Here is a 9589-nt window from a genome sequence, read left to right as displayed (position 1 = left end):
AACCAAAAAAAAAAAAGGGCTATAATTTATACTACTCCTCCTCATGTTGTTCCAAACCCATACCTTCTGCAGAATTACAGAATTGTCATTTTTGGTTGAACTATCCCTTTAAATTAATCCATCTTTTCAAGATATGCATCATATATTTGTACATAAATGTGCCACTTTAAATAGCGCAATGCCTTCCAGCAGACGTGCTCTCAAAGATGTACGTATGAGATTAAAAGGTATTTTTAATCAAATAAAAGGTATTTTTAAAGAATGTTTCAACTGTTTTTGTTCATACAGTGTAAGTTAGTGGGGTCCAAACCACACTGGATCACACTGGCTTTCATTATATGGACCAAAAACAAACAAACAAAAACAATGGTAAAAATACAGAATCTAGATAAAATGCTAAAACTAATCGCTTTTTAGCACAGGATCTATTATCGATATTAGTTTCTACCTTCAAATGTATCGTACATAAAATACTCTACAGAATGCCTGCAATAATGAAAATAAAAGGTTTATTAAATAATATACGGTACGGCTGTTTTCTGCGTTCTTTCTGCACTTTGGTCTGCACCTTTGGCATGTCGTTTTCTTCCCTCTTTCAGTTTCTGTCAGTGTTTCTCTTTTTCTCGCTCTCTCATTCACTCCCCTGTTAGAGGTAATTCTTATGTAATGGCCTAGGGTCGCAGTCTGAACGGTTATGTCTTTACACCTCATTCACTTTCATTGCTGCCGTTTCCCACTCGCACAGTACCTCTTCATTTCTAGCGTGCCTGCTAACTCTCCACCACCAAATGAAGCAGTGGAAAGGAATAAAAAAAAATAAAAAAACAACAACTCAGAAATGAAAATGAAAATGCTTTCATTCTATTCAGTCGGTCTCAGGAGCCAGTCAGTTGGAAAAGTGAACATACACACATGGTTTATAGAAAGGTGTGGTGATATAGTGGCCTGCCACTGAAAAGAAAGGCTCAGTGCACAGAATTATAAAGTGCAGCCTGCTGGAAAGGCTAACCATACGGCTACTTGAAAACCCCTTACAGCAATCTGTTTAAGAGCTATCTCCTTAATTGCCGCTGAGCTTCAAGTGGACCAACGACTCAAAAACCCAACAAAATATGTCTGCCATTTTTTTTTATTCTCTGTGGCCTGCTGCAGTGGTGATGAGGGCACTGCTAACATCACTCGTGATAATATCATACGTATGTCTTTGAGAGCATGTCTGCTAGAAAGCATTGCGTTACTTAAAGTGGCATGTTTTTGTACAAACATATGATGCATATTTTGAAAAGATGGATTCATATTAAGTCCAGGGAGAAATTGATACTGTAAGTATTTTTTTCAGGATATCTTTCTGTACTTTAAATTAAAACTTGCAGACTCTACTATGAAGTGCTGAGCATTGTTTCAATCTACTGGAGAGCAGAGCCTAACAAGGCTAGTCTTTAAAAATCAAAAGCTAATGAAACCTAAATCTGTAACTTAAAACAGAAACATCTCAAAGGAGACAAGCTGGCACTCGGAACAAAATGGTTCCTCAGCAGGAGTGTTTTTTTTCCTGCTTGTGCAGTCGTTTCAGAAGATCAGAAGTGAGATTTCACTCAGATCACAGATGGAGAAGGGCCATTGAGTCGTCTACATCAGCGGAGAGCATTGTTAAGTTTAATCTTTTACAAATGTACACTTGTGATATTGCAAGCACAGCAGCGTTTGTTTTAAGTGGCGTTTCCGTGTGGTCATGCCGAGCACAGGTCATGCGTGGGTGATGGCGTGATGCAAAAGAGATTCATACCGCTGCTTTTATTCTGTACCAGGAGAGCTCCCTTATGCAACCTACTTATTGTCTGATAAAACACACACCTGCTACGGCATGAACATGAATTTAAGTTTGTACTTTACTGGGAAACACAATGTGAAACACAATCTGGCATATGAAAGGAACTAAAAGTCCTTCACATCATATGTAAGTTTGGCTTCACTTCAAGTTTAAATTAAACCATAGAAATGTAATCTTGAAGGCAGACTAGCTTGTTTCCAATCATTCCCCATGTCTAAATGATTTTCTTGTTAATCCATCTTTGGGTCATTCTATGAAATGCATGCCTTTTCCAGTTTCCAGTTCTTTTTTGTGAGATTTTTAATGTTTCATCAGACCAATAATGTTGCTGTAAAGTCACTCCATTGCATTTTGTCGTCTCAAGCTAAATTAATAAGTTTATTATATGCTAGGATATAATTATACCTCCAGAAATGTAAAAGAGGTTTGCAGGGTTGACCATTTTTGTTTAATTTCACATTACAAGCATTGTGCTCAAGCTAGTGAAACTGCTTCACTTCCCATGCTTTTTAGAAAGGAAATGTAATGCTGACATTTCAACAAATATCCACTTTTAATTTGTTAGTTGTTTGTCATGGCAACAAAGTTGACATTTGAAGTGATTTCACTATAATTGTTTTTATTCCTTTATTTCACTGTACTTGCTAGTATAACAAGTTAGAATATTGATGTATATATTAAAACCGCAAACCCATGAAAGACATGGTTTCTTGAAGTATACGCTTAAAGGTTGTCCAGTCAGAGGAAAACATTTCTGTAAAAGGAAGTTGTTGTTTTTGGGGGTCTAAATTACTGTGGCATTTGGAACATGGCTGAGATGGGGTTTTGTGAATAACTTACCTGTCAGAAATGGCTTCATCAAATCCAAATTGAAGATCTCATGGATTTTCTTTTTCATTTTTCTTTTTTGACAAATGCTTGTTTTATAGTATTTTACTCTTAACTGTAAATTAGCATTTGTAAAGCCAAATTACAGTTTTGATAATCCATGGCTAATTGTTAAGTTGATGAAATAATCTTATTTATGATAAACATTCTCAAAGCACAGCGTGAAAACAGACAAGCTGGTCTTCTATATAAGTGTGAAATGCAAACAAAAGAGCTAATCCTTAAATCCGAAAGCTTACGTTATACTAAGAATCAATTTCATGCAGTGATTTTAATTTCTTGTAATTGTTTTTTGCTCGTATTACATACTGAAAATGTCGTCCATTCCACTTTTGGATAAACACCCTATAAAATCACTTTATAGCGCAGTTTTCTTTATTTTCTTGAGTATTTTTTTTCTCCTATTAAAACAGGAGATTGCAAGATGAGCAGTCAGTGTTTTTGGTCCACTTTTCCTGAAAAAAAAAAATTATAAAATAAAAATTCTGCTAAAAGATCATTTTGTCAGCTGTTAGGTATGCACTAACACTGATAACATCGAATAAGCCAATTTTGTTGTCCTGGGTTTTTCATGTTGTATTTTTAAATGACTGTTGTTCAGTGTGTTGTAGCCTTGTTGCGTATCATAATTGCTTAATTGCCTGTGTACATGCTTTGACACACACAATATTCCAAGCTTGTTTGGAACCACATTGGCACAGGATCTGTGGCATGGCACGGTGAACTTCCACCCTGTAGCATGTTATCTGTGCCAAGCAGGGCACTGTCATGCCAATCTAGGACAGTGTCATGCATGGAGCGAAGCCAAAGGAAGCCGCAAAAGGCAGGCATGCTTGTCCGCTGCCCACTGCTTTGCCAAGGTCAAGTGTGTTTGGCAGCAGTTCTGATCTCCAGTCTCTGGTGATAAAGTGCCCAGACTGAAAAAATGTGCCAGATGAGGGCAGATATGAAACATGATCAAATAAGATATGAGGATGTGTGAGTTAGTGCAGTGACCCAGTTGAATGTGGACAGGAAGAACACTTTTTGCCCTTAAAAAGTATAATAACAAATTGTTGGCTAGTTCGCAGTGCCTTGATAAGCCAAAATCCAAAGGTGGTTGGGTTGTGTTGGATCAGTGGTTCTGTAATTCAAAGATACATGTGCATATTTTGTTAAAAAAGCAGTATGCCATATGCAGTTCATTGGTTAGGTGTAAATCCGAGTAATCCAAGTCTGCCACCTGTGGATTTTGCACTACTACAGCGGCAGAAGCAAACCAACTGACACGTTTATCCCAACAAGGTTGCTATGCTCCCTATGCTAAAACCTGCCTCAAAACAGGTCATTATTCAGCACTGTATCAGCACTCTTGACAAGGTGCATGTGTAGTTAGGAAGAGGACTTGACTATGATTGCCCATTGCTTTGTCTGATAATTTGTCTCACATGGTTATTTGATCATTTAAAAGTGACTTTCTTAATATTTTCAAGCTTTCGTCTCCAAACTCGCACGCACTCTAGTAGACATGAAAAGAGTTACCAAATTAGCTCATCTCCTGGTACAAGTGAACGTCTCCCTGTTGTAGTTTTTGTTTCATGTCTTGGATCAAAGAGACTTGATGTTTCAGAGGAGGTTTGCATGTGAATGACACGGCCTGTTATCTCGAGCCAAAAACAAACTCATTTTCATCTCGTTTCATTAGGCAGCACTGAGAATCATCAACACTGAGAGAATCATCAACATGCTGCTCGCAGACTAAGGTACTGCCCCCCATGTTACATGAAACGATTGGATTAATTCATGGTTGTCAGATGTCAAAGCAAATCTCACTTACAGACAAACTTCTGGTTTTCTATTGTTTTTGTTAACTGACGTTAGTCTAGATCTAGACTATGAGTTTGATTCTGGTTCTTATGGAAGCCTGATTCCGCCTCAGTGTAAATAATAATCAACCAAGGCTCTTGGAGAAACATGCTTGTGGTAACATTTCAGCAAAATATTACATTGTTCTTGCACTTTTTGCGACATCTTCAAAGTGAAATGAGCTAAAAGAGTTTTCCGTTTTATCCAAAGTAGATGAATGGGAATCTGGCGACATTTTATTATGTTGGGATGTACGTGTAAGGGCAATTTGGCAGGTAATGCTTAATTGTGTTTGAAAATAATTAGGGCTGGGCAAGTTAACGCGTTATTATCGCGTTAACGCATTAATCAATTAACGCTGACAATTATTTTATCATGCATTAACGCAGTTTTGTATTATTATTATTATTATTATTATGAAAACCCGTTGCTCACTGGCTCTGAACACACATACAGACAAACCATGGGTCACAGGAGGGGTGGGATGTTGATCAGTACTGGCTTGATTCACAAACCACTGTTCACTGTTATTTTTGACAGAAAAGAATGCAATGTGCTCGTAATCACGACTTAATAAGTGGGAAACAGGAAATTTCCGATAGCACGTGAAGACAGCAGAGAAGCGCTCTCTCTCAGCACAGTGGAGTGTGCATCATTTTGTTAACTTTGTGGTTTATTGTTTTGAGTCGTTTGGGACGCGGTGACACACGGCCGTCTCGCAATATATATATACAGTATATATATATATACACAATTGTGCTGCAGGTATCAGAAGTTCCACGCTCACACTACATGCGTACCAACTGAACCGCGCTCTGGCCCACCTCTTCCAACCGAGCCAGGGACGGCTAAACGGAGCGATCACACTAGTCAAACGAACCGGGCTTTGGGGGTCAAACGCGCTCGGGCACGGTTGAGATTGCCTAGTGTGAGTACACCCTTATTCTCCCGCATCCCGCACACACGAGTCTCTACCCGCCCGCGCCCGCACCCGCACTCGCCAATCAAGTGTTGTCCCGTTCCGCGCTCTGTTGCGTTGGGTCCCGCGATCGTGCATGTCTCTACAAGAAATATTTTAACTGCTACTATGTAAAAGGAATACTGCTGTAAAAAAGCACATTATTTGTTTAAAGTGCTATTGCACTAATGTTATTGCACTTTTGTTCATATAGCAGTACTTTTAAATGAAAAAAGTGCACAATACACTACTTTTGAATTCATTGAATTTTGTGCAGAACAATGCAATTAATTGCTATTAAAAATTTTAATCGTTGCCCAACACTAAAAATAATATATAACCTACATTAAACCCTATCTTAAAACTAACTGATAGCATTAACAAAAGCAAATGTGAGATAACAACACATTTGCTGAAGCAACCATGCCATTTTAGCTTGCTTCTACAAGTCTTTTGAGCTCATTTATTGACTTGTGTTTCATGGGACTTGGGACCGAGCACCACAATGCTGTACCAAGTGCGCTGCCGAGCAAGTTTACTTCCTCAGAAAAGGCGTAAATATGGAGCTGGTGTAAAACGTGGTGCAAATTTGTTTGCATTTGTTTACAAATCATATACACAATACAGTATTGTGCAAGGAACTGTGTGAAAATGAGTCTATTAATTAATAATTTGTAATAATAACTTGTGAACCTGTGTGAAAAGGAATATAAATTGTTGGTGCTTTACTATAACTAGTGTTAATTTAAGCAGAAAACTGCAGTGAAAATGTTGGTAGTGGCATATTTTTCCAATGAATCTACAGTATGTTGAAATAAGTTATTGTGAGAAAGTTTAAAATAAGAAAAAAAAATGTGTGACATTTAAATTCGCAATTTTGAAAAAAAAAATAAAATTAGAAAAGTCTGCAATTGAAACAAACTAAACAAATGAAAAATAATATTACTTTTTATACTTCTTTTCTCAGTTGCAGAATCCTTCCTTCATTGTTTTTCGACCTTTGGGTTGTCAACCTTTTGGGTTGTTTTGATCAGGTTGTGGACAGCAAGTGTGATGGAGGCCAGCTGGTATAAGCTGTGCAGGTAAACCTCACTTTTTTTGACCTCAAGAGGCTTGATAGCGATTGACGCTAAAGGCTGCGGTCTGTAGTGTGCTTGTTAGTGCGGTTGTCTCCCATGTTGGTTGGTACTGGTTCAAATTTCGCTCAGAGCAGTGTGAGTACGACCAGTTACATAAAGACATAAAATAAGATAATGCAAGTAACCATGTAACTGTGCATACTTCGGATAGAGGAATATGCTCTCTTCCCATATGAAACTCTTCCAGTATATTTTGTTGTTGACATTAGAGGTTGTTGCCTACTCAAACTGTATAGTATTTTGCCATAAATGTATCTGTCACTTGACAGCATTGAGCCAAATCAGACAGATGCCAGCATGTACGGCTGTGTGACATGCTCTCATACTTGAAAATCATGGACAAGGGTAAACATGGTTTGTGCCAACTACAAGTGTTTTGTGCAGTGAATTATTGACTGCTGAGAGCGTGAAACCTGAAATTGGAGAGATATCGTTGAGCCGATGCAGTTCATGGTACTATTAATTAGGGCTGCACGATAAATCGCATGCGATATTTAACGGCATCTTGTCAGAAAGCCGGTTCTGTAATCAGCGGTAAATATCCATCACCTGCTGGCTTTCACATTGAGCAGCATTAACTACACAGAGCCGTTGTTTACTGACGAGCTGCGCAAAACCACGTTCATATTGGCGCGATTTTTTGCGCAGCTCATCAGTGAACAACGGCTCTGTGTAGTTAATGCTGCTCAATGTGAAAGCACGCAGGTGATGGAGATTTACCGCTGATTACAGAACCGGCTTTACTGATAAGATGCGCGTTAAATATCGCATGCGATTTATCGTGCAGCCCTACTATTAATGCATTTCATTGTTTGGTTTTGCAGCATGTTGGGTTATGGCTATGTTGAGTCGCCACTTGGTGCCCAATATAAAATCTGGTTCCTGAAAAACAACCAGTGTCTCCGTGTTAAATTGACTGCAGATAAATGTGTTATGAAACCAGACGGCCTCCAAAAAATAAATAAGTCAGTTTAGGAACAGGCTGATCTAATATTTTGGGCTTTCCATTTGCGATTTACAGGCAATGTCAGTATGTAGCTCCAGGAAATATTGAGATTCAGTAATATAATCTATTTAAAACGCTTCCAATAATAATTATTAATACAAAAAATAAGATAGCATTATATAGTGAAAGCAGAAGAAGACTCTTCCAGATGTTTCTCTCAGGGCTGACGTGAGGAGACATTTAAAGATGGATGACATGCATTCATGTCTGTCAAAGAGGCTGTGAGTTATTAGAGCATGCCCGCCCGGTGGCCATCTCAGTTCATGCACACCTGAGTTTGAGTGCCAAGGGCCACCTGGGGAACAGGTGCAACTAAACTTGCATCTCACACCTGAATAAGCGCGCCCTGTGCGTGCGTGTGTGTATACACAATCATTAACGCATAAAGCTGATTGTCCTAATTGTGTAATAGTGCATGATAATGCATTCATATTTTGTAAAGGATATTTCCTGCAATTTTGGGGATTCATTTGAAGCATTCAAAGTGCTTAATTAGCATTAAATGGACAGTTCATCTAAAATTGAAAATTATATAATTTACTTACCTTCATGTCATTCCAAACCTGTGTGACTTTTTTTCTGATATTTTGGAAAAAATAAATAAATAAATAAAAATAATAATAATAATAAATGTTAATGATAATAATAATTAATGCGATAAAAGTCAATGGCTTCCATGTTTTTTTTTGGACTCCAATGACTTTCGAAATATCTTCTAGAAGAAGGTAAGCCACTTTAAAGGAATAATTCACCCGGAAATTAACATTTGCTGTTAATTTACTCACCCTCATGCCATCCAAGATGTAGGTTTTTTTTTTTTTTTCATTAGAAAGCTAAAAATGATTTTAGCTGAACTCAGTGTCCTTGGTGATTCATAATGTGGAAGTAAACGGGCACTATCACTTTCAGAGTCAAAAAAGCAGATACAAAAAAACAAATTAATTTTTATCATGCAGCCATGAAATGACATAATTTACAGCAGAGAGTGAGGACGCATTTGTAAAAGTTAGCATGGTTTTAGGAAAATATTTATACTTAAATTGTATTGTTCATCAAAATGGTACTTACTTTTGCTTATCCTGGATGATTGTAGTGATGGTGCTGCTGTAAACAACAATCTGAGATGCTGAAAATGTTCTGCTGCAGCTTTTTTGGAACTATTTTTGTTGGTGAAAAGAACAACTGCTTGTTTGGTGAACTGTTGAAAATTAATATCACATTAGCTCATGCAGCAAACTGCACTATTGCTTTTGTGAAATTACTGAATCACTATCCATTTTCCATGCAAACATTTTTTTTGTAGGCAGCAGTAGCTGTCAGACTTTGTTCCGTGTTTTGTGTGTCTTGCTCCCCATGTGCCTTCCTGTGTGTGCTCCAGCGTCCGGTATTGAATGTTTATGTCTACTCCTCGTGCTACGTGTGATTCCCCATGAAGATTAATAAATTCCTTGGTTGTTGTACTCTTGGTCTCCTCGTTCCTTGCTCCGTGTTCCCGCACCGTAGGCCGCCCTAGCTCGCCTCGATCTCCCCTTCTACGAGTACGCCAGGGAGTTCTGCAAGCTCGCGGCGGTGACGGCGTTAGAGGACGCCGTCCTCAATAAGCTGTTCTGGCTCGGGGCCAACTACCATCGCTCCGTGGACCTCCCCGCCCGTGAAGATTATTAAATTCCTTGGTTTCTATACTCTTGGTCTCCTCGTTCCTTGCTCCGTGTTCCCGCACCGTAGCAGATCGTGACAGAATACTGGACCGAAACAAAAGTAAGCAGTGCCCCTTCTCCTCGTTTTTGTTTTTCCCGCCTTTTTGAAAGTTTTTTGGTTCCTGGTTTTTCCCCCCCGCGGCTATGGAAATTGCCGCTCGCGTCGCCGCCCTAGCTCGCCTCGATCTCCCCTTCTACGAGTACGCCAGGGAGTTCTGCAAGCTC

The sequence above is a fragment of the Sinocyclocheilus rhinocerous genome, unplaced genomic scaffold, assembly GCF_001515625.1.
Source record: "Sinocyclocheilus rhinocerous isolate Xijiao unplaced genomic scaffold, SAMN03320098_v1.1 scaffold584, whole genome shotgun sequence".
NCBI lineage: Eukaryota > Metazoa > Chordata > Actinopteri > Cypriniformes > Cyprinidae > Sinocyclocheilus > Sinocyclocheilus rhinocerous.
This window is presented reverse-complemented; position numbering follows the sequence as displayed.